Raw genomic sequence first — 27,711 nt, 5'->3', positions numbered from 1 at the left:
TTGTCATTATTCTATGTTGTTGTGTCTTTCGGCTTATCCCGGTTAGGGGTCGCCAGAGCGGAACTCCGGTCCGCTAATGTTTGGTAGTGGATTTTTATGTGGCGAGTTACCAGCCCTGATGCACAACCTTCAACGAAGGCACGCCCATGCAATCATGCCTCCATACAGAAGACGCTCTAGCTGAGAATCAAACGCGACAACGTTTTGCTGTGAGGCGACAACGCTACTGCAGCACCATGGTGCAGAAATGAAGCTTGCCAATTTCAGCTCTTTTATAAACTAAACCTGTTAGGATATAATTCCAGTTCACAATCTGTCCACATGGGGAGACTGAAGCAGTTTCATCTTCACTCAAGAGACAGGGATGGCAAATGGTATGAATACTAGATTAACAAACACTACAGATTTAGAATTGCTTAATCATACAGTTTCCTTAGGCTTATGTAGTAGTATCATTCTACAAAATGGAAAGGCGTTGCCCCATTGCCCTGCATTTGCTGTACTTATCTAGACATGCCTTATGCATTTATTATTTGGAGTGAAGGTTATAGTGTTATAATCATATATATGTGGAGCACTTGTATTCAAAAAGTTGCAAGTTGATATATTTCTATAGTAAGCCTGGAATGAATGTACTTTTGAAGAATTTGAAAGATAACAAGATGTTCTGCTGTTATTATGGGTTCATTTAGTATACAACACTTTATTTGCAAGGAAGTAAAAATGTCTTTAAAATAGAAATTTCAGCTTCATGCTAAGTACACATGCAACCTCAGAAACTGTATAATAGCAAGTGAAATATTATGTTTGCACACAAACACCCATACATGTGGACACACAAAAACAATATGGTCACACACACGTGCGCATACACACAAGCACACAAACACACTTGTCAGCTTTAGATGTTACCACATGCATACCTCAAAATTGCTCCTAATTTTCAGGGACATCTCTGATTTTGACTCCAGTTTTATCTCTGTCCCTCTTAATCTCTTCTAAACCTGGTGACCTTTAGAGAATTGGTGGTGAATTACACTTAATAAATAATGCAAAAATATAAAACACCACAATATCTTGAAAATTTTAGAATGCTTCGCAATCATACTAAAAAGCAAATCAATGAAGAAAAAACTATAGTATAATAACTTTCAGAATAATAGTAAACGCAACCTTAAAAAATTTTGGACAGCCGTTAAAGAAATCTTGCATCCCAGCTATAAATTCAGCCCTAATCCCTGACCCAATAACTCATCATTCAAAATCACAGTACAGTTCATATAGCTACTATAGCATCACTAACAAAGGATTCCCCAACATCTAATCCTAACCCTGCATAGCAGCCACATATCACCACGTCCAGTTTCACCTTCCAATCTCAAACATACTCTCCTTCAGCTGATAACCTTACTTCTAAGCAAATGCTGTAAAATAGCAACTGCAAAAGGAATGTAAACAGAGATTAACAGAGGAATTTGCTCTCAAATTCCACACTTTCAGACACCTCCCGAGACAGTGTAGGAATCAGTTATGTATAATCTTCAATACGCTGTTGCCTCAAGTTAATAAATGTGATGTATTAGTACTAAAACTAAGGAATTCTTATCTTTAACATTTATCAAAACAATTACCTTAGCTCTTTTAAATAAATTTCAGCTTTCACATTTTCTGACAGCTTTCCCATTTTGTTTTTGCTGTAAAGCTGTTTTCTTTCTCTCCAAGTTGATCTTACTCTCAACAGTTGTCATTCTTGCCAACTCATGTAAGTTGCTTAACATATACTAAGTCAAAAGGGTATAAATGTATTTAAACATTTATGACTTCCTCTTTTATTTTTGACTGAGCTTCAAAGAATGTATGGTATTCTGAAGAACTCAAAGCAGGGGATATTTTAACTAGTAAGTTATAAAATAGCTAACCATTATGGAATAATGACACACCAATGAAGGTACTTTCAACAAGTTCAGAAGCCATGAAAATAACTTTCAGCAAACCTCAAACTATTTTTTGCATGGAAAAGCCTTCTGTGCACCCCCATGTGTTGCCCCCTGCGTCCCCCATGGTTGGTCACCTCCTTCCATACTTACATGTACCAGTTTCACTGTCATACAAGACTGGGATAAAGGCCAAGCTCCACAAGCACCAAAACCATCTTTTAGTGAATTGACTTTAGTCTCCTCCAGGTCACTCCACTTGCAGTTCATTATGCCTGGCACTGTTCATTAACAGATGATGCTATTAACATTGGACTAGAAGTAAACCACCTCAAAAAACATTCCGTACTACTCTAGAATCTGAATGGTGCTTGCTGAAAACTTCATTCTAAGTCTCTCAATGACCAAGAAGAAGAAAATGAAGCAACTTTTTTTATTCAACTCATCCCTTCACGCCGGCAAGTAACTATGGACAGATTTCTGTAGTTAAAACAAACAGTGGTGAAGAGGCAAAAAGGAAAAAACAGGGAGTAAAAACTCAGAAACAGCGGGGTCAGGGTTTACTTTGACTTTTGCATGACTTTTATGATGATAATAGCTTTTAATATCTATCTGTCCATCTATCTGTCTATCCAGGTGCACTTAAATAATCAAAATACCCAAATGTCAACACCACTAACAACCACAGCATAAGGTCGACAATGCACATGTAGAGACATCACTATGCATGTGCCAAGGAATACTCTCAGATCATGCAAATAAATTCACAAAAAAAAAGTAAAAAGCTGTTCTTTATGCAGAGGACCTTGCCCCTGTACCCCACAATCCCTGCTAATTATATATACTAATTCCAAGATCACACATCATGGGAAAAAGGGCATATTTCCCAACCCTGAGGACTATAAGATCTCATACACCTGTCAGCCATCTGTTTAGCCAAACAAACTGTATTTACTAAACAGATGTCTACTTTAAAGACAATGGCCTAAATTGCTTCCATAAATATATGTATATGCATAGATTTGTGGCATAATGTTGAACACACAAATATTTGAATGCCAAAATCTTGATCCCACAAGAACATATTTTATGTAGCGGGAGGCAGCCTCTCCTACACCCCCATATTCCCTAATTATTATTTATACCTACTTTGAAATGGCACAACAGTGAGGAAAGGGCAAAATCTCACTCCCCACTCTACCGCAATCTCCCACAACCATTTACCAGTATTTTCCAAACTTTTAATATTGTGATCAAAAATGCTGGTAGCAAATGTCTTTGACATTGTGTGCATTCTATTAAATGAGTGGAACCCATATATATATTCTTTCGGCTGTTCCCGTTAGGGGTCGCCACAGTGGATCATCTGTTTCCATTTCTTCCTGTCCTGTGCATCATGCTCTTTCACACCAACCGCCTGCATGTCCTCTCTCACCACATCCATAAACCTTATCTTAGGCCTTCCTCTTTTCCTCTTACCTGGCAGCTCCATCCTTAGCATCCTTTTCCCAATATACCCAGCATCCCTCCTCAGCACATGTCCAAACCAACACAATCTCGCCTCTCTTGCATTGCCTCCAAACTGTCCAACCTGAGCTGACCCTCTAATATACTGATTCCTAATCCTGTCCATCCTAGTCACACCCAGTGCAAATCTTAACATCTTTAACTCTGCCACATCCAGCTCTGTCTCCTGCCTTTTTGTCAATGCTACCATCTCCAACCCATATAACATAGCTGGTCTTGCTACCCTCTTGTAGACCTTCCCTTTCACTCTTACTGGTACCCGTCTGTCACAGATCACTCCTGACACTCTTCTCCACCCATTCCACCCTGCCTGTACTCTCTTCTTCACCTCTCTTCCACACTCACCATTACTCTGAACTGTTGATCCCAAGTACTTAAACTCATCCACCTGTACCAACTCTACTCCCTGCATCCTCACCATTCCTCTACCCTCCCTCTCATTTACACACATATGTTCTGTTTTAGCCCTGCTGACCTTCATTCCTCTGCTCTCTAATGCATATCTCCACCTCTCCAAGGTCTCCTCAACCTGGTCCTTACTCTCACTACATATCACAATGTCATCTGCAAGCATCATAGTCCACGGGGCCTCCTGTCTGATCTCGTCTGTCAACCTGTCCATCACCATTGCAAATAAGAAAGGGCTCAGAGCTGATCCTTGATGTAATCCCACCTCCACCTTAAACATATCTGTCAGTCCCACCGCAGTCCTCACCAATGTCACACTATCCTCATACATATCCTGTACCATTCTTACATACTTCTCTGCCACTCCCGACTTCCTCATACAATACCACAATTCCTTTCTAGGCACCCTGTCATATGCTTTTTTTAAGTCCACAAAGACACAATACAACTCCTTCTGACCTTCTCTATATTTCTCCAACAACACTCTCAGAGCAAACATTGCATCTGTAGTGCTCTTTCCTGGCATGAAACCATGCTGCTGATCACTAATCATCACCTCCCTTCTTAACCTAGCTTCTACTACTCTTTCCCATAACTTCAAGCTGTGACTGATCAATTTTATCCCTCTGTAGTCACTGCAGCTCTGCACACCACCCTTATTCTTAAAGATAGGTACCAAAACACTTTTTCTCCACTCCTCAGGCATCCTCTGACTTTCCAAAGTTTCATTAAACAATCCGGTTAAAATTTCCACTGCCATTTCTCCTAAGCACTTCCTTGCTTCCACTGGTATGTCATCTGGGCCAACAGCCTTTCCATTCTTCATCCTCTTCAGAGCTGTCCTTACTTCCTCCTTGCTAATCTGTTTCACTTCGTGATTCACTATCCCCACATCATCCAACCTTCTCTCTCTCTCATTCTCTTCATTCATCAGCCCTTCAAAGTACTCTTTCCATCTACTCAACACACTCTCCTCACTTGTGAATACGTTTCTCTCACTATCCTTTATCACCCTTACCTGCTGCACATCTTTCCCAGCTCTGTCCCTCTGTCTAGCCAATCAGTACAGGTCCTTTTCCCCCCTCTTTAGTGTCCAATCTCTCATACACACACACACACACACACACACACACACACACACACACACACACACACAATATAAACAAGCATGTGCGTGTACAAAAACTGTGTGTGCCTTCTTTAAGAATGTACAATGCCCATATTCCACATAGTCTATAGATGAGGAACTGATAAGAGTGTGCTTTGCATGCTGCCATATTATGTTTAATTCAAACTTCATCACAACTTACAATCCTGAGTAGAGTGTCATTACTGAAGAGCACAGTTCAGGGATTAATAGTATAGGTAGGATCTTTTTCACTGAAAACAACCAAAAACTGACAAAATTCCCAAACAGTTTGCCTTTACAAAGTTGATTTCCTGGCCATCATGGAGGGAGAGGTTTTCCTGCTTTCAAATAGCATCAATGCTTGACAAGGAAAATGAAGAAATACAGGGAAGCTTTTTTATGCTATGGGCAATAATATGGAAGCCATTTACAGTTCATTTTCATTTTCTGAAAGCCATAGTGATGCATATGAGTCAGTAATAAGTAAACTCAATGAACATTGGCTTAGATTCTGATGTCATTCAAAGGAGGTACAATATAAAGCAGCCTGGAAGGAGATGGTAGACAATCTCAACTGCTTTACCAGGGATGGCCTGTACCTATCACCCCAAGGCTTTTGTATACTGGCTAAATCTTTCTCCACACACCATAGTGCTTTTTTCAGACAATGTCAGTCCACTAACACTTTCAATATAACAAAACAGAATCCAGATAACATAAACATATTGTTGCGCCCTTCTAGAAGCCTTAACAAAAAGCTTCACTCCCTACAAGCATTCCTTACACTAGAAAACATTAATATATGCATCATCATGGAAACTTTCTTCAAGACCGTTAAGAGCAATCCATCAGAGCAGGGTTTCAATGCCCATCACACATTTACATATTCAGGCCCATGACACTATATGAGGGCATTAAAGGTGGAAGTGAATCCATAATTTCAAAAAAGAATTTAATCTCCAGACCCATTAGATGAGATAATGGCCTGAAACTCCTCCATTTCTAGCTTGTTATCATCAAAACACTTTATCATATCATAGCAAGCTATCAAACCCCCTTCTATGTCACCCTCAGCCCATACCTTTACCTAAATAGTTCCGGAGCTGTTATCAGTAGCTCAGGAGCTTTCCACACATCCTCTATACCCTCCTCCAGTTCTTGTGTTACATCTTTCTCTGCATACATATCACCAAAATATCTACAGAAAGTCTGCAATATTTTTTCCAACTTTGTCTTTGCCACTCCTTCTTTCCTTATCTGAACTATCCTTCTGTTCACTTACTGTTGCCACAACCTAACTGCCAGTTCCTTTGTCACTTTGGGGGAGGTGTGGACATATAGTTTCTCTGTTTATCCACTCTAAAATGAATGTTGTTTCTCATTAACCAGACTGTTCCCCTCTGCCTTCTATCAACCCACGAAGAGCTTATATCCCCCTCTATTTAGTTGAAGATGTTCACTTTACCAATAGATGTGCTTCCTGTAATGCCACAAATTTCTTTCCTGTATTCCTCACATACCACAGTATTCTGTCTCTTTTAACTGCATTGCTTAATTCATTTACATTTCACGAATCTACATTTATCTTCACATCATCCATTTTGTAATTTTCTCTTCTTCTTTATCCTATCTGCCTCCTTTCTCCCTATACTTCTATATAGTTCACTGCCTACCCCAACACATCTTTTTATTTCCAACTTTCCCTCCTGTCTTCTGATCTACTTTCCAACTATCCTTTCAACCCTCCCCAAAAAACTATATATATATATATATATATCTACAACATGTGCTTCTTTGCTTGCAGTCCATATCATTCCACCAGACCCAACACTCTTGCTCATTTCTCTATCATAACTATTACAGTACTGTGTTTCCTTAGGCCCTTTGTACAACCCCCCCCCCCTTCTAGAAGGAAAGTTACCTAAGCTATGGAAGATGTGTGTTATTATACTTTCTCACAAACAAAGCAGCACAAATCACAAGTCCAGCTGAAGACTAATATATCTTCTTAGCCTACAGGTCAAGGTGCAGAGGAAGTGGTTCATGATCAGTTGACCTCTGGCAGCATTCTGGGTGTGTATATGAGTGTCTTCGTATGCTGAAAAAACTTCTTTCATGCATCATCCTGACTTCTCAAGTTCAGCAGAACATCCAGGCAGACTTCAGTAAGCTTGTCAGGTAGTTTAAGGACAATGGACTTCAGCTTAACCCTTTTAAATGAAAAACCATCATGTCTGAAAAGCATCCTACCTGTATTAATGCATCATTCATTTATTTATCCTTTGTTGACTGGTTAGTCTTACTAGGCTGCTGGCCTCTTTTCAGGGGGGACCCAAGGTGGTATTTATACTACTAGGGGAAGGTTGGTTAGGGTATCGGGTAACTTCTCGTAGACTTTGGAGATGCTAGGTGGAGCATGAGGCCTCCAACAGCAGCAGCAAGAAGCATCCTAAATGAAGCATCAACATGGAGGAGGAGGAGGAGAGAAAAGCTATGGAGAGTTTGGAGATGGCAATTGAGAATTTGGAGAAGAAATTGTTCAATATGGAGCTTCAGAATGTAAACAAAAATTCCTACATGGTGGATGCTTCAAATAAGCAGTGTTTACCTATCTCCATGGAGAAGGAATTAAGAGAGTCTGTTGAAGTGGTGCAGATAACAGAACTGGCATCAGGAGAGCAAGGAGATGATCTGTTGAAAATAATCGAGCAGGAAGATTTGGTGACAGTTCTGCTGTTTCATGGGGTGAGATGAATAATAACTTTTTTGGGAAGTGCTGAGGATGATAATAATGTATAAAAGGAACCAGGTGATGTGTCAGCAGAAAAAGCAGCAGTTAAAACTTATTCTGCAGTGACAGGAGGTAAAATATTTAAGCAGGAAGAAACTGAGAAAGTGTCTGTTTTGCGGTAGCAGATAATGCAGTAACCAAAACATATGTACCAGTGACAGCAGGAACAAAGGAGAGCAGAACAAACTGTGAGTAAAACTGGTTTTAAAAATAATAAAAGACCAACTTTGAGAATTAGAAAAATAATGACACCTTTACAGACAGATATTATGTATGGAACAATTTTGTAACTGTTCTGGATTTTAAAGCTCAAAAATTGTCTTTTATACATATTAGGACAGAGCCTTTTTGTGCCTTAACTTTTGAAGCTGTGTGACTGATGAAATTTCTAGAACTGTGTAAAGAAAAGAAGGACATTTATTCATGGAGCAATTATTTGTTTTCTGGTAGTAGCTTAAATGTTTAAAATGTTTTAAAAATGGTACTTTGCTGTTTAAAACTGATGAACTGGGGGCAGACAATGTTAAAAAAATGCTTGCAGGATCTATATGAAGCAGATAATAATATTGTGAAAGTTGATGAGAGAAACTTATGGAATGGAGAGTGGAGGTTGGAAGCTGTTTTGAAAAGCGAAAAAAAATGTGGTGAAATACTTGTCAAGTGCTATTTTTGTGGCTGGTCATAGAGGGGCATTATAATATGCTGGTCATCCTAAATCATGTGTCTTTTGTGGGGAATTTTCTCATTTAATTAATGACTGTGACAAGGTACAATGTAACCAGCATGGGGAGAAAGGACATACAGCAAAAATGTGTGTGCCTGAATGCAGGTTGCATAAAAAAAATGGACACTTTTGAATGGATTGTCTGCAGTAAACTAAATAATGAAAAAGAAGGGGAATTGAAGAAAATATACATGAGGAAGGACAACAAGAGGCTGGGGAGAAGGTTAACTAGGTAAATCAGGAACTGTAGAAGAAGAAAAATTATGGAGGGGAAAATGAGGAAAGAGAGAGTGCATTCAGGAAAAGAGGTCAGGAGAAGGGACTGATACTAATATTTTTTAAGCTCTAGTTAGTGAAAAATCTGATTCTGAAGATTAAGAATTATTTGTATATAAACCAGGAAAAATATTAAATTAGGGAAAGAGTAAAAATAAGAAAACAAAAAAAAATTAAAAAATGTTTCCCCTTCACTTAAAAAGAAGGAAAAGCAATGATTATAGAGTACTTTCAGTAAATGTGAAGCGTATCATTAACACTGTAAGAAGGATAGGGAAAGATGGTATGCTAAATGTAATGTGGACGTTACTCTGTTAGAGGATGTAAGATTCCTGACAAGAGAAAGATAATTCATCCCTGGTTTGGCACCTATGTCTCTAATGGATAGAGGTAACCTGTAAATGGTTCATCTCCCAGGGCCATCAAGGGTGCCAGAACTTGTTAGAGATTTGGGATGCATGGCTAGGTTTAAAAAGGCCCTTGTGGTCATTAGCCTAGTAAATACCTATGAACCTATGAAGAAAGACTGCAACCAGAAAAGTTACGAGGTAGAAATATAACATGGGACTTTGGAATTTTGTTCTGGAGTGACTGTGTTGTGTAAAAAAACAGTGAAAATACTAGATGCAACTTTGGTAATGATGTAAAGGTTAATTGTTGTGGATGTGAGGTAGAGATTACGTGCTTATAGAATCATAGCATTATAAGCATACAAAAATAGGAAGGAAAGAGAGAGAGAGAGAGAGAGAGTCCGTTTCATCAAATATTAGACAATGTGGTAGTTAATATGAAAATTATAATTATAGATGACTTTGATTTAAGGGAAAAATGTGAAAATGGAAAGGTAAACAAATCTCAGTTTTGTGCTAACTCACTGTAATAATTTCACTGTATTTGCACTTGTTTTTGTACATTTGGAGCTTTTCTCCCCAGGCCTTCACTGAAAATGGACCTGTATCCAGTCGGACTTTCCCAGTTAACAAATGTAAAATAAATAAATAAATAAATATAAAAATACAGGAAGTGATAAAATATAGTAAATTAGCAGTGTAGAACAAAAGTCAATGGACTTATATAAGGGATCGCTTGGATTTGAACTTGATTACTTTATATTATTAGAAGGCTTGGGTGTAGCAGATGGTGATACAGTTATGACACGTTTTTCGGGCCATTTAGCAATAGGGTTGGAGGTGATGAAAGAAAGAAAGTGTATTAGAGTAGGAAAAGGAATAAAAAGAATAAATGAGAAATTATGGGATGAAAATGGAGAGTGGAAAGTACTGCAGTTATAGAAACATCATATAACCATGAAGGACGTCTATAAAAACTGGTCTAAATAATAGATTTAATTAAAAAAAAAGTATAAAAAGTGCTTTTTCAATGGCAAGATGATGTGAGAAAGAAAGAGAAAGTGAAATATTGGACAATGTAAAGAAATGTATTACAGAGTTTAGAAAATAATACAAGAGAGTGTTATGATATAGACAAAGAAACAAAAGAAATTGAGAAATCTTTAAGGCATTACTTTAATTATTTACAAAGGGGAAAGGAGGAGGTATCTGCATATTTGGTTAAAATAGTAAAGGAGGATATTAGTATTATGAGGGAGATGAAAATGTAAGAGGAGAATTAAAAAGAACATAAGATCAAATTATGTGTATTGTGGTACAACATGTGAAAACTATGTATAAAAGTAAAAAGAAGGAAAATGAGAGGGAATGGAAAGTAAAAAAAAAGAGTTAATGAAGAATTTGAAAAGAAATTATTATTAGTGAATTGGATGAAGTACTTAGGAAAGAAAATATTAATTCAGCATCAGGCCTAGATGGTATAGGGTATGGAATGTGCGACAAATGAATGGATTGGCAGAAAGAATATTTTGTAAATGTACTGAATGAATGGTTGAAGGAAGAGTTTTGAAGAGTTATGTAGTAGGATGTTTATATATATATATATATATATATATATATATATATATATATATATATATATATATATATAAAATGAGAAGAATGAAATATAAAATTGGAGACCCATCACACTAAAATAACACAGATTATAACATTTCTATGAGAATAATGAAGATGAGAATGGAAGGTAAGATGAGGGACATTATAGAAGAAAGTATATATGGTATAAAAGGAAAGGGATGTCAAGAATTGTTATTAGTTGTAAGAGAAATTGTGTATGCTATTTCAAGTAAAAGAGAGGATGTGAAACTCATGGTAGGTGATATTAATAAGGCATTTCATACAGTAGGATATGATGTTTTGTGGGATGTGTGGAATAAATGTAAAAAAATTAGGAGACTGTGCATGCCAGTATATCAATATAATAGCGCAATAGTGTTAATAAATCAGTGGCAGTGTAAAGAAATATGTCTGAAGTGTGGTATAAGACAAGGATGTCCCATGAGTGGAATAGTGTTTGTATTAGTAATGAATGTAATAATGAGTGAAGTAGCTTATAAAATGAAAGATGTTAGATATGTAATACAAAAGGAAGAGGTAATTCCAGTAGTTTTAAAATGCACAGATAATACAATTGTAGTTACTAACAACAAAATATGGATGAGGGAAGTGTTACTTTGAATGGATATTTAAAGGAAATGGGAATGATGTTGAATGAAGATAAAAGTAAGGGTATGGGTGATGTGGTAAAAATTGGGGTAGGGGTATTTTTCAATGATAAAGTGCCTTTGCTAGGGATAAAATCTGTGAAAAAATGATGTAGTTATGGTGACATGGGAGGGTCTGATAAAATAAAGAAATATGTCTTCAGTGGAGGACATATAAGTTAACATTCAAGAAAAAGGGGTTATCGTGTGAATTCTGTATTAATGGGAAAATTGCATACATATCAAATGTTCATATGATCCCAGAAAAATATAAAAAAGGAAATTCTGCAATTGGCATTTTTTTGATATAGGATTCATGACTAAATCCAGTGAAAATATGTGTGCTGTATATGAGTGAAGATGAAGAAGGACTGGGGTTACTAAATCCAGTTGTTTATTCTACTTCTTTAAACATGTATAGAGTATTAAAGTGGGTAAAGGAAGAGAATGAGAAACTAACAGTGAGAATATTTAAATATGAGTACAAAAAGTTCTGAGAGATAAGAATAAGAGAAATAAAAAAGAATATGTAAATGAAGAAATTAAAAATTATCAAGAAAAGTACTAACATGGAAAATAAAAAATGATGATATAGAGAAAGATAAAAGTATGTGGTATAATAATGTCATGAAACAATATTATTATGTAAATCCATGAGAAGATTTACCAAAAGAAGTGATTAAAGCCATTAAAGTAAAGTGGTATACCAAGGTATTTGAGTGTCAGGATTTCTTATGGAAACTGGTAATAAATAAGTTACCAGTAAAGGGGAATATTCCATATAAAAAATGAAATTTGAAAGAGTGTGCTTATTTTGTGGGGTGGAAGGGACAACAGACCATATTTTTTTAATGTAAAAAAGTAGTGAAGCTCCAGAAAAAGTTGTGTGCATATTTGTTTTTGAGAATATTAATAATGACAAACAGTATAGATATAAATATGATTATGAACTGATAGTATCAGAACAGGAAGAAAGAATATGTGAGAAGGGTAGATAAGAATTTTTATTTTATGTAATATGGGCTATTTGTAATGAAAAACTGAATGAAATTTTGTTCCATGGGAATGGATTTTTTGCAGATATATTATGGTTAAAATCAGATTTTGGTTGTGGAAGAAAGAGTTGGCAGTCAATTATGGAAGAATAACAATGAAGATGTTATGAGAAAAGTGATAAATATTACAAAATTGAAATGTGTACATATTTTCCTGTAAATATGTAAGTAATTTTTTATGTTGTATTAAATAATGGACTCCTGTTCTTTTTGATAGGTGCCATGGTATCTTTTGCATTCAACTGAGCTACCATCAACTCAGGCAGATGGGACCTTGGTTTAATGTCTTGCATCCCCTAACTGGTGATGGTAACACTACTGAATGCATGGCTGTAAAATACTTAGGAGTCATTGTTACCCACAGCTTAATTTTAACGGAGCTGATAAAATGACAGCTTTCAGGTTTTACAAACAGAATTTATCACACCTAAGAGTGGAGGTGCATTGTGGGGACTGTGGTCCTGGTGCCGAAAGTAATATTTAGAAATGCTATAAACAGCCTGCTAAATTAACTTACCAATATGCACAGAACAGCTGCCAGGATTTATAGCTCCTGAAAAAAACACAGTTAGTACATCCTCAAGGAACTGGTATAGACAACACTTGTCAACAGGCTGAATTTACTCCAGCTACACCTGTGACAATAACATTTTACACCATGAGCCTAGTTGCTGCTTCCTTACCAGAGACCTTAGTGCAGTGCTTAAGATCTTAGTGACATAAAAAAAATAAGTAGGCAAGGAAATTCAGAGCTTTATATCAGTGCAGTGGAATGTCTTCCCTTACAGTAGCTGAGCCTACTAGTCTCATAGTAGAAATGTGGCTCAGCATGCAGTAACAGTGATATCACCCACTATTTCAAATGCAGCTAACTGCCTTTCTCTCATTTCTGTGCTAGCTAATGTACTTGATAATAATATGATGACTCTAATTAGTTATTCATTTCTGAAGCCGTAATACCTCTGTAGCAAGTATGCCAGTTTCATGAGGAAAGATTTAATAGGGTAGTAGCACAAATGTGCAAATGGCAGCTGTGAGATAAGGTTCAACTAGCCAAAAAGCTGCACTTTTGACTGATGTCACTGTCACTTGGACATTATCCTTGTCACAGGGTTCAGTGACCTACAGCTGCTTATAATATTTCAGGGTATAGCGAAGTGATGCTTCTACATAAGTGGCAGTGGGGATTCCCTCACAAAAAAAAAGATTTTGTTCTCTTTGAAATCCATATCAAAAACATTTTGGATTTGACATGGCTTTTGACTGTATTGTTTTGATGAAGTTTTACATGTCTTGAATAGCACATGGTCTCAGTGTCTCCACAGTAAACTGTCTACCTAACAGTTCCAGGAAGCAGGGTTTAACCCTATATTCTAGTCAAATAATTGCAATGATGACAAGTACCAGTAAGGCACAGCCACAAACACAGTCAAACATAACATAAATGAAAGAATAGACTGTGGGATAAAGACATAAAAACAATATATAACAATCTCAAAATATGTATTAGTGCCACAGTGGCAACATCTAAAAGAACAACTGTTAAAATTAATTTTTATATAATTAACACCTTAAACTTCTCTGTTTCAGGATAGGCTTTTTTTTAAGTTCAGTAGTGTCTTGTGTATAAATAAGAGAAATTTTACAGTTTACCATTTCACCTTCACCTTTTCTTTTTGTTAAGTTTTTCCATTTTATCAACATTTGCATTATGTCCAGAAAATACAATTTTCTCTCTCTTTCCTCTGTTGTATAACTGACTCTTTAATTTGTGAGAGGTGTTTGTCTTTTTCATATTAAAGTTTTGCAATTGAGTTACCGATCATGTGATCTCTTTTTGATTATAAAATGAGTTAACAGGAAGTGACGTTTTATAAAACCTGAAAAAGCTTTATGTGAAAATGTGTTTGTTGATTTATAAAAATATTTTTTCTAGACTGTTGCACAACTTATTCTTTTGTTTATGCTATTTTTGACTATGTTTGGAGAACAGTTCCTAAGTTAGATTACACTTCCCCCTCGCTTTTTTTACAGATGCAACCAAAAAAGAATTTAGGGAAGTATATTAATTCAAAAAGGTAATCAACTTTTGGAAGGAGAAATCATTGTAAGTGGTGATATCACAATGACTGACACAAGTCTCAATGAGTTATTTAAAGAATTTGAATTTAATATGTTAAAATATAAATGGTTACAATGGCAAATATTAACTTTTGAATTGTATTTAAAAAAAGAACATTGTTCCAAGAGGCTTACAAATACTAAAAATGCCTACATACTGTGAACAATATCTAGAACTTTTAAAGTAACGAAAATGACTAAATCTCAAACTCAGTACAGAGCATAAGAGTATGATGAATGATTTCTTTCTAAAACATATCTTAAGTTTAGTTAATGAAATAAATGATTGAATAATTGAACATGCAGCATTTGTTTCATATACTCCAAAGAACTGAGAAATGCTAGATAGCATTTCAATACAAGAACAAAGACTAATAGCAACTAAAAAACATAAGCTTCTTAGAGATGAGAATGATTTAAAAAATAGAAATATTTTCTCATGGCCAAAAGAAGTCAGATAATATAAAACGCTGATAGAAAGAGACAATGATGATAATAATAAGACATCAAGGAATGTTATTATGCCTCCATTATCTATGCAGCAGGACTTCCCTTTTATAACAGTGGCATTACCTCTAGCATAACAAGAAAATTTGAGAGGAAGAAGCAAAGGTCGAGGACAAAAAAAGAAGAAGAGGCAGGGGAAGAAATGCAAGGCAAATGTGTAAAAATGATGACCCACAACAAATTGAGAGGCAACATCTAGAATTATTTAATTATTCATCAAAACAACTTACTTCTTCATAAGAGTCTGCTACAGAAAGGTCTGTCTTTTATTCCAACGAGACAAGGGAGTCTTACACAGGTAACAACTGACTTACAATTTGTTTGGCAGAAATGTGATCCTAAAATTAATATTTCCAACCTCTTCTGATAATAAGTAAAAAAAAATAGTGATTTGTTCTACAAAGTGAGCTGTTTTGGAGATGTTTCAACAAATGTGTGAAAAAGATTTTAGAAATTTCTGTGAATTAGGACATTACAAAAACTGTAAGCATTTTAATTTAACTATGAGTGAATGTTTAGCACTTGATGAATTAAAAATGACGATGAGCATATTAAGCCAGTTAATAAAGGAGGTGGTATAGCAATTTTGATAAAATAGATGATGCTAATCAAATGAAATGTTTATTAGGTAAGACTGCTGCTTATTCTCTAATTAATGTTAGGAATTAGTAATTTAATTATGCACTTTAAATCTAATATTTATGATTTGTTTATGTGCAACAACATTACAAATTACTTGTTTGAATAATTTTATGTTGAAAAAACAGTAATACCTGAACTTTATGGACTTCCTAAAGTCCACAGAAATATTTGTAACCCTTGTGTGAGATCTATTGTCAAAGAAAGAGAATGGATTATGAAACCACTTAGCATTCATATTGAAAAAAAACTTTGTATAGTTTATTAGATAATAAACACATTGTTATCTATGATACCAAATATTGTTAAGAGATCTTCATGATTGGTGTAGCACAAATGAGAAGGTTGAATACATATTTGTAACACTTACGTTTGTTTTTAGTAGTATTCTTAATAGTGATGGTATTGGATATATGAGGAGTTTTCTGAAAGAAAATAATTCAATAATAATTATGAAAGTTAACACTTGTACTTTATTAGAGATGGCATTAGAAAATAATGCCTTTGTATATGAAGGAGAAATCTTTTTACAGAAAAAAATGGTATAGCAATGGGTATGGTATGCACTAATACCTACGAAAACATGGTAATATTGCAGTGGAAAAGAGAAAATGTACTTGATGATAAAAGTGAACTTAAAAATGCACATTCTGTTTTACAGAAGATTTGTTGATGACATCTTCTTTATTTGGGTGACTAAGGAGCAATAAGTTTCTGTTCTGTCAAATTATAAAGAATATTTAGAGAGTACAACTTTTTAAAAAAAATGATATGGTAGTTCAGAAAGAAAGATACGTTTCTTGTTTGTCACCATAATAAAAGGAAGGTTCCTTTATTCTGAAGTTTTTAGAAAGGAATGTAAAAGAGAAATGTATTTGCAGTGAAGCATGCATCCACCTTTTATTTTTAAGAACATAGTAAAGGGATAGATGCTACCATCATTCAAGAATTATTAGTGATCACAATACCTTGGATATTTCACTGAGTTCATTAGTAAGTCATTTTAAAAAGAGAGGCTATGTAGAAACACAGCTCTCATAAAGTAGATAATCAGTTATACAACATAAGAAAGAAAAAAATATATGTCTTCTGGACATAGTGCAAGTGTGATAAATTAGAAAAATGTGACATGAAAACAAGTTGAAGATGATATGTTAAATGTAGATTTTCTCTTACTTATACACAAGACACTACTGAACTTAAAGAATGGTAGAAAATGGAGGATTCTTTGTTCTAATAAAAATATAAAAAGAATACTAGGTGAAGCCTCTAATTACATATACAAGAATAAGAAAAATCTAAAGACACAGTTATGTTATGAAAAATTATTTCAGATAAGTGAATCAGATTGGAAAGGTACACAAAAGTGTAGGAGTTGCAATTATTGCACTTAGATTAATACTAATATTTTTCTTAAGCATTGTACAACACATAAAACAATTTTATTTAGACATTATGTGGATTTAAGACAAATGTTGTTTTTTATGCCTCACACAATGCATATGATATATTTTATACTGAAAAAAAATAACTGTTCATTAAAAGAAAGGATTTATGAACACCTAACTTATATACAGAAAAAAGAAAGAAAGAATACTGCATTGGTAAAAGGGCTAAGCAAATACATTGAAATTGTTAGTATCAGAAAGGATTGTGGAACATATTAGAGGTGGTGATCTTAAAAATTATACTGTAATTTGAGAAATATGTTGGATATTCGATTTTAATGCTACAGCAAAGCCTGGTTTAAATTACATGGCTCCTTTAAAGCCCATCCTGAAACAGAGAGATTTAAGGTATTAATCAAATAAAAATGAATTTTAACAGTTATACATTTAGATGTTGCCATTGTGGCAGTAATATATATTTTGAGATGTTTATATACTATTTAATTCTTTTTCATGTTAAAGTTGTATAATTGTATGTTACCAGTTATGTGATATTTTTTATGATTTCAAAATGAGTTAACAGGAAGTGATGCTTTACAAGACTTGAAACACCTTTACGTGAAAATGCGTTTGTTGATTTATAAACATATGTTTTCTCTACCGAGTGTCAAACAGCCTATTCCTCTGTTTATGCTACCTTCTGGTCATTGTCTGTGTGGATTAAACACACTGTCCCTGTATCCATGTGGGTTTTCTCCAGGTAGTTTGTTTTCCTTACATTTCCCCAAAACATGGTAGATTGGCTATACTGAATGTCTATGCAAATGCGTGACACACAGATACACATACATACATACACACACACACACACACACACACACACACACACACACACACACACACACACACACACACACACACACACACACACATATGCACACACACTATGCATATATGTTGTCAGAAAAAGAGTTAAAAGACCAGCTCACTTATCATATGATGAACAAACAAATAGTACAGGAACCATTAAACACCTTTTGCTGTCTTTACGATATGTGTAACCTGACTTTTGTATAACTGGCAAGAACATGACATCCTTTGCAACTTTGTGCCCACCTGTTTCTTCACATTGAAACACAGGCAAGTATTGCTCTGTTTTTTTTTTTTTTTGTTTGTTTGTTTGTTTTACCTCTTCATAAGATAGCAGGAAAGTGTTTCAGTGCTTGTCACAAAGGTTTGTTCCCCAGTAAATTTCACTGTAATGAATGATCTATAGCAATCTATCACCCTAAACCTTTATTTTCTTGTTAACTGTACCAACAAAGACTTCCCTGTCTGCACACCTCTTTTCCATGTTCTGACAAGGTCAGGGTAACTTTTTTCCCAATTTGCATGGGCTTTATTTGACTGGTTGGTGTTGTTTAAGTATATAACAGTGATACAAGGCAAGAGTGCACATGCACATGCAAAGACTGATTGACTCCTGCTAATGTGGGGGTAGAGGCCTGCTTGCTTTCCTCCCACTCTCATTTTCCCAGCCACCCCTACCTCATCACATTTATTGCATCTTCTCTGCTGCGGCTGCCCTTCTACTTGAAGTTCATTGTTCCTGTTTCTGTTAATGGCATACCACTCAACATGCTATTATTCCAGTGTTATTTCTCCACCACCACCTTGTTCTTCTTTTCTCAATATCCCTAAGACTTATTGTGTATACCTAAGCCTTTCAATTTAAATACCTACATACATACTAATAATTAATTCCACTCAGCTTTCTAATTCTTCTTATCAATCACACTTGTATCTATCTCTGTAACATTTCCCATCACCAGTTTCCTTACACTATAGTCAATGTACTCCATCTTCCTCTCTCACTAATCCTAATCTCTTCTGCTTATCTATTAACCACAAACTCAATCACAGGCACAAAGTCAACCATATCAAAACCATCAAACATTTCTGAAATCAGGTTATCTTACTAACTTTTCATAACCGTTCCACAACATTACTCCCCTGATATCTTGCAGTGTTTTCAAAGCCGTCTTTCATGTTCATATTTCCATAAACAAATCAGCAATCTTCTTCAAATCAGCGTAGACTATTCCACTAATTATTCTACCCCTTCCTTTCAACCTCTTTTCCCACCCTCTGTCATCTCAACCTTCAAACTTAAACAAATGAAAGACATTTAAACCTTATTAGACTAAATTCCTATAAATGTACCCTCTGGAGGTGATAGACTTAACCCTCCACTCATATATTTCTGTATAAAAATTTCCATCTAGTCCTATGTTTCACATCTACAGTCTCTGTTTAACTAAAAACTCATATCTGGAATATAGCATTGGTTAGACCTCTTCCAAAACAACAAAAAACTGAAAATGCCTCACAGTTTCTTCTTGTCTCCATTCTGCCTATACTGGCTAAAATCCTGTAAAAATCATATACATTCAGCTCATTAAGTAGCAGAGTTAAAGATGTTAAGATTTGCACTGGGTGTGACAAGGGTGGATAGGATTAGGAATAAGTATATTAGAGGGTCAGCCGAGGTTGGAAGGTTTGGAGACAAAGCCAGAGAGGCAATATTACGTTGGTTTGGACATGTGCTGAGGGATGCAGAGTATATTGGGAAAAAGATGATAAGGATGAAGCTGCCAGGTAACAGGAAAAGAGGAAGGCCTAAGATAAGGTTTATGGATGTGGTGAGAGAAGACATGCAGGTGGTTGGTGTGACAGAACAAGATATAGAGGACAGGAAGAAATGGAAACAGATGATCCGCTGTGGCGACCCCTAATCGGAGCAGCCGAAAGAAGAAGTACATCCAGTGATATCACTTGCCCTCCTTAAAACGACATGAATTTTCACCAAGCCTGATCACCATGACAGCTTCATGGCCCCTCATAGTGATATCTTACTAAACATGGACAAAGCCAACCTTACAGGTCTTTTTATCAGATTCATTTAGATAGATCAGTGGTAGTTCCACTGATTGCAAATCAACCAAATACATTTAGCTGAAAGCACTTTTTTCCAAAAGTTAAAAAAAATCTTTTTGGGAGGGAGTAGCAAGCCCCCTACACCCCCATGTGGAGGGTACACCCCCACTCTACCCAAATTTAAATATACCTACTCTAAGGTCACACAAAAAAAGAAATGTTCCTCTATCAACAATAGTGCGCTACCTGTTCAACAAAGGGAAGCCCTCTTATTTGGGTCACTTCTCTTCAAACTCCTATATCTGGAAACATTCCATCCTCCTGCAGCAAAACTCACAACAAAATATATTCTTATAATCTCAGAAATAAACCACATTCACCAATCACACATTTTCAGTTCTAGCACCAAAAACTCTAGGAATCTCCACCACTTTTCTCAAAAGACGTCTCCTACTCTAAATTTAACTCACAATTTAAAGCACATCTCTGCAAACATTGTGTGTAATTATACTTTGTACTAATCAGTGGAATTTTTTTTTCAATATTAATTTTAAATATTAATTTTCGTGTGCTATCCATTCATCCTTGTAGAATTAATTTTGTTCAAAACTATCTGTATGACTGTGATCATATTTACCCAGGCTGTGCATGAAATTGGTCCATTGTGATCAGTGCACCAGCCTTATAAACAATCATAAATTATATAAATAGCATTGCACTGCTTTCATTGATTAAAGCTGAAACATCTGTAGTTTTATGGTCTGTAACTCAGGCTGATGTATTTGTTGCATTTAGACTAACTGCATAGGTTGGGTAAAAAACATTCAGACTGTTGCACTGAAAATTGTGTAGCTTTTCTCTATGGATGTTGTATGTAAATAAACATTGCCCATGATGCCTACCTAGTGACAAACTAACATAAATATTTTCCCATCCCTTACATCCTAAGACAAAAAAGCCAAACCTCCATAATATCTCCTACAATAATGTGTATAAGCAAAGGACTTCCCTGTTTTTTCTTATGGGCCATCACTTCTGACTTCTTAGTTCCTTTCCATCACTTGTAAAAGGGCACACGTACTGCAGTTTTTTCACAAAATACAATGGGACATAGACACACAAATATTAAATGCTAATGCCTGAAAATTAAGTGAAACCAAGTTCTAATGCTATGCAAAAGTGGTAGTTATGTCCTTTGTAACTGTCTGGTAGCTCTTTAAGTGTAGGATATTTATCTAAGTAACACTTGCAACTCTTGTACTAACGCTGTCCTCATTTTCTTTTATTTTGGACAAGCTTTTCAGTTGTTTGACAGAACATTTTGCTTTACCTGATTCTTTTCTAAATTTCATTGTAAAATATTTAAAAAGCATACAAGTTACAGCAGCCTCTAAGTGCAGCGATTTCTCAGATTGTAAGATGCAGCATAAAAATGTATATGGACTGAACCACAACACTTCCATTATTTTTGTCTGATGCAGGCCACATACCGTGATTATCCATTTATTCCCAGGATCACATGGTATATTAACATTTACTCCTGCTAACTCCTGTGATACTTCAGTCAGTGTGTAACCATCAAGGGCACTATACAGTACCAAGAAAATTCTGTTCTGAAATACAAATCTGAATTAATATGCACTGTATATGCCACATATTGAAACAGTTAATAAAGATGTTCTAGTTCCAAACTATGAGGAAGAGCACAGCTACTCACCAACCCTTGTCACTAGCAACGCATATCCATTCACATTTGATTTCACAATGACTATGCTGGTCATGCACCCTTCAACAGTCATGTGATGCAATACAATGCATGTAGTCTGCAGACAGCAAAGTTCTGCATAGCAATCATTAAACCCTGAGAGTAGTGTTCACCTTATAATTAGTATGAATGTCTCTCATACACCCTTATAATAGCTGTGCTGCAGAACAAGTGTGCTGTATAGTAGGTAAAGCACAAATATTCTCATGCTGTAGAGCTATTTAGGGAAATTCCACTCAGTGCTGCCACTATTTCTGTAATGCAGAGCTAACTTTGCATATGGGTAAAAATACTGGTTAAATAACAGAACACAACTCAGAGTTGGGGGATTTCCTCTTTGTCACAGCTGGCGATGCCAGGGATCTCCGCAATGTCCTTAAACAACCTGAGAATACCCCTGCTCTAAAAAACATAATGACTCCTTACTCTAATCTAAGTTGCCTTCGCTCAGCAAATAGACTCCTTGTCCAAACAACTAAATCTTACAACCTAGGTGGCGACGCACTGTTTGCCAATACCACTGGAAAAATATGGAACTCTCTCCCCAATAACCTCATGCTTATAACTTCACTAGCTCAATTCAAAAATAGTCTAAAACTCCACTTTAAGTCACATTGGCTTTGTCCTTGCTCAAACCCAGACTAGCTCTTTGCCGTAAACTAAAACCAATACCAAGCCCATACTAGTTTTTCGCATTATCCATACCCAAACAGAACAACCTAGCAAGGGTTATAAGAACTATATATGTTACCAAACGCTAAGATATAATGCGGCCTAATGGCCTAACGACTCTGCTAGCATGTTATTAATATATAATCTAATGATTAGTAGTATTTTGCATATGATAGAGCATGGTAATTTTGTAATAGTATGTAAATAGTCTTTTTTCTTTTTTCTTTTTTTCTTTTTTCTCTCTTCCTCATTATTGTTCATCTTATATACTATTTTCTGTAACAATTTGTCATTGTAACTCTGTTGGAGCTTTTCTCCCCGGGCCTCCGCTGAAAATGGACATGTATCCAGTCGGACTATCCCGGTTAACAAATGTAAAATAAATAAATAAATAAAATGTGGGTAAAAATGCTACTTAAATAACAGAACACAACTCAGGGTCAGGGGTTACCTCTATGTCACAGCTGGCAATGCCAGTGATCTCCACAATATGGGTAAAAATACTGGTTAAATAATAGAACACAACTCAGGGTCAGGGGATTACCTCTGTGCCACAGCTGGCGATGCCAGTGATCTCCATGATATAGGTACAAATACTGGTTAAATAATAGAACACAACTCAGGATCAGGGGATTACCTCCATGTCACAGCTGGTAATGCCAGTGATATCCACAATATGGGTAAAAATACTGGTTAAATAACAGAACACAACTCAGGGTCAGGGGATTTCCTCTGTGTCACAGCTGGTAAAGCCAGTGGTCTCCACAATACGGATAAAAATGCTGGTTAAATAACAGAACACAACTCAGGGTCATGGAGATTATCTCTGTGTCACAGCTGGTGATGCCAGTGATCTCCATGATATGGGTAAAAATACTGGTTAAATAACAGAACACAACTCAGGGACAAGGAGATTATCTCTGTGTCACAGCTGGCGATGCCAGTGATCTCCATGATATGGGTAAAAATACTGATTAAATAACAGAAAACAACTCAGGGTCAGGGGATTACCTCTGTGTCACAGCTGGTGATGCCAGGGATCTGCAAGGAGATGTGTACTATGCCCACTACTTTCAGAACATTTCTTCTTCTTATATGTGTAAGAAGTGGGGAGTGACCTATGAATAACTAAGTATACTGATAATTGCAAACTGGCTACATCATTAAAAGATGCCAAAAGTTCTCCAACTATATATACCTGATGCTACAGTGATGACCTGTCTTCTAATGTTAGCAAGCATAGCATTATGAAACTAGGAAAAAGGGAAACAGATTATGATAATAAGATAAAATGTCAAATCATTAAAAAATGTTAACAGTTTAAACCTTAACCAATATATATATCTACCAAAGTCAGAATAGCATATTCTGTAACTTACCTAATTGTAAATAGCATGTCTAGCCACTTCATGCAGACCAGTGTGCATGTTACACCTCACTGATATGGTACATTAAATGCACCACTGTGCTTTGCATCTTTAAACAAGCCACAAGGTGAAAACAGTATGCTTCATTAGTAGAAAAATTACAGGACTGGTAAACTTGTACTGTTTAGAAAGGTTTGGGGGACTGTCATATTCTTTTTCTTATAGAGTACTTTAGAGATGCCATCTACTTGGTCTGTAAGGCAATGTTTGACACACTTCTTTCTGAAAATCTATGCCTGGAATGTACATCTGGGGGAATTAACACTAAGTTGGGAACTTAATAATAATAAATAACCACAATTCAAACTACCATCCACAGCTGCACTGTCCACTTCCTATAACATCCCTTTACTATATCTGTTGGCAGGTACTCTTGTTATTACTACCGTTACTACATGTCTGTTGGTATACACCCTCATTTTCATTATCCTTACTACACATCTGTTGGTATATGCTCTCATTATTACCTACCTTTACTATGTCTGTTGGCAGGTACTCTTGTTATTACTACCCTTACTACATGTCTGTTGGTATACACCCTCATTTTCATTATCCTTACTACACATCTGTTGGTATATGCTCTCATATTACCTACCTTTACTATGTCTGTTGGCAGGTACTCTTGTTATCACTACCCTTACGACATGTCTCTTGGTATACACTCTCATTATTACTATCCTTACTACACATCTCTTGATATATACTCTCATTATTACCTCCTTACTATATCTTTGGCAGGTATTCTTATTATTACTATCTTCACAATGGCTGTTGGTATAAACCCTTATTATTGCCACCTCATCATGTCTGTTGGTATACAATCTCTTTATTACTTACTTTAGTCTGTGTAAATAAAACAATGTAACATTATGTTAATACCATTAGCTGTTGCATTTATTCAATGTATATATAACCATTTTGTTAACCAGATAAGTGGGTGGAACAGTAACTCTGTGGCTAAAGTTACTGTCTCACAGCTCCAGGGTCCAGGATTTGATCATGATCTCTGGTTGTGGTCTCTGCAAAAGTATCTGTCCTTTGCACCTCCCCAAAAGCATGACATTTGAATTGTCTGCTCTAAATTGCCTCTAAATAAGTTGTATTTATGTTAACCATTGTGGCCTGGTTTGTGGCTGAAAAGGTTCCACAATGGACAAGTTCGCTTAGCAAGTAAATTAAAATCAAAATGGCTTGTTTTTGAGTGGAGCAGTTTCAGACAAAAGCAAAGAGAGGTATAAAGTGAGAAAAAAGGAAAACAAACAATATTAATTTGGAGGTTATATACCGTACTGATACACTAAAGCAAACTTTGCATAAAATACTTTTAGTCTAAGCGTGCAGTGTCTCGCAGTATAAATGTTATTTACAGCACATTAATACACAAAAACACACATAGCTCAAAACAAAATGACAGAACATGCAGCAATTCCTCAACATTTCTCAGTAAACAGTAATAGTATTTCATTTTAAATAGCAGAATAAGATGGAATTATTAGGCAGAAAATTGTCATGCATCATTTAGTTGTGGACATATTCCAGTGTTTCTGCAAACCTTACTCAGAGCTGAAACCACTCTATGCCAGTAATCAAAGGTCCTTCTGTAAGTCTTCCTATGTTTCAAATCTGAAATCATAGCCCAGGCATTTATTGAATTCTGATTTGAAATCCCAAATATTCCTTGTGTAAAATTCTACCCTAGGTTGCAGGATCTCCCACAAATACATTCTACATCAGGACAGCAAGGCCCCCCTAGGTTTATAATCTTTTATTCTGCAACATCTGTCCTCCTAGGCTATGTTTGTACCTCAGTTTAGCCTAGCTACCTGGATTCCACAGTATCCTTTTCTCCATTGATTGGTTGTTCTTCCAGTGACTGCCCTGTTGTCCTCTAGGACTAGATCATCTTATTGGAGGATAATTTTACAATATGAAGAACAGGGCCTGTTTAGGAACCATATAGTGGGTCAGTGGCATCAGTGCAATAGGTCAAGGTTGTCCACTGTTTTGCCTCTATATCCTGGGACTGGTACAGTCATAAGTATGATTGAATAAGTACCACAACACCCAGCTTTTCTTTCCAACTACTTTTTTGTTCATTCATTATCAGATGCAGATGTTCGTATGACAGAACTGCAGTCTGCTGTCTCAGAGGAGGAGCAGTGCCTAGAACCCCCAGACCTCTCCTGCTCTAAACCGTGTAGTAACCAGAGTTGTTTTACAAACTTGGGCTTACCAAAGCTCCACTGTTTCACTGGCTGCACAGACTAATGATCTCAATGTTTATAATCCAGATTTGTGTTCTATCAGTCTCCGTCCTTGTTCAGAATTAGATGTTTGTACTTATAATACAAACTTTGGGTGTAAGCATTCAGACTTGGCTGTTTGGGTTTACAGTCCAAGCAGTGGGTGCCAGATTTCTGCAGCTTATACTCTATGAAATGAGGCTTACAGTTTTAAAAAGCACACGAATCTGAGGTCTGCATCCTTTTACAGATATAATCCTTAGGTAGAGATCCAAAACCTTTACTTTTATGATCTTTTTACATTTTCAGCCATTCAATTTGTGAAATCTAACCCCACACCTTCTATTTACAAATTTCTAAAAATTATTCCATTATGCTCATGTTTATAGCCATATACAAAGGTTATATAGAGCATTACAAAATTACTGTTGAGATTCTTATACCTGTACGCAACAGGAAAAATGTAACTTATTTAATGCCCTGGGATGAAAAAAAAAATCAGAGTCCAACCTATCCTAAATAGACCTCAACAAAACTACAAAGCATGTTAATCCCTGTGCTACTTTTGTAAAGAAATATTAGTAAAACAAACAGTACATTTTAAGAAAATTAAATACATTTGCAGACAAAATCACATTGAAAAATGAGTGCATGTTTTGCAGATTTATATTTCTGCTTTCATTAAATACTTTTCTGAAAATAAGCAGCTAAAGTGGCAAAGAAATATTTCAGTGAAGAAATGCGTACCCACCTTGCCAACACTTTGTTTCTTTCTTCTTTTTTTCAGCAATCCACTATCCTTTGTAACTTAAAGTGTATGCATCTCATTCTAACAGCAGCTGGTTTCACCCTACAGGCAGATGAATGCACAACTGGGAGTTCTCAGTTCAGAAAACGCCTTTTTCCTGTTAAATTCAGGCAAGACTTTTAGCAGGACTTCCTCTTTCAGACTTTTTTATGCTATGAGTGGGGATCAGGAGTGCAGGAAACACAGCTCATGTCCAATAAGTGCCTGCACACTTACAGTTTTACATCATGGAGGAGGGGGTGGACTGCATACTGAAGCTTTTATTTAAAAAGTGTCATTGTGTGCATCAAAGGTATTTATACTGCACTTCATACCATGCTGTCATAACAGAATGTTTCAGAAGCTGTCATCCGCTTTACACATCTCTGCAGTAATTTCCCAAGTTTGTAAAGTGCAAACCCACAGGCTGCAAAAGGCAAATCTTGTTAGTTTTATGTGCAGAGCATTTTCTGTGTTAACTCTATAGGATGCACACTGCAACAGTATATGCACACAAACAGAGGTTACATTTTGCACATTGGATTTTACTCAGATGCAGAGGTCATGCATGTTTTAATACTAATAAAATGATACCAGACTGTGATGAGGGGAAATTTTATTCTCACTTGCATGGGGGGAATGATGATATCTGCCAAACTTTTTTGCTTTCACCATGGACATTTTCCAAGTTAAAAATGGAAATGAAAGTTCTGTCATAGATTCATACTAGGGTAACTGCCCTTGTGGGTCATTTTAAACCTAGC

At 35.9% G+C, this 27,711-nt stretch overlaps 1 protein-coding gene across 2 annotated transcripts in view; it reads right to left on the bottom strand.

Moving 5' to 3' along the window:
- The window catches only part of AMZ1 (archaelysin family metallopeptidase 1), a 523,657-nt gene extending 496,423 nt beyond the window's left edge, over positions 1-27,234 (bottom strand). Inside the window, exon 1 of one of the 2 annotated variants that reach the window (XM_044089776.1) lies at positions 26,912-27,234. The gene's annotated coding sequence lies outside the window, so the exon portion shown is untranslated. The remainder of the gene's footprint in view (positions 1-26,911) is intronic. The other variant, XM_044089772.1, reaches the window with a different exon arrangement.
- Between the last annotated feature and the right edge of the window lie 477 nt (positions 27,235-27,711).

Source organism: Protopterus annectens, chromosome 12.part0 (genome assembly GCF_019279795.1).
Source record: "Protopterus annectens isolate FY-2018-M chromosome 12.part0, PAN1.0, whole genome shotgun sequence".
Lineage (NCBI taxonomy): Eukaryota > Metazoa > Chordata > Ceratodontiformes > Protopteridae > Protopterus > Protopterus annectens.
This window is presented reverse-complemented; position numbering and strand designations above follow the sequence as displayed.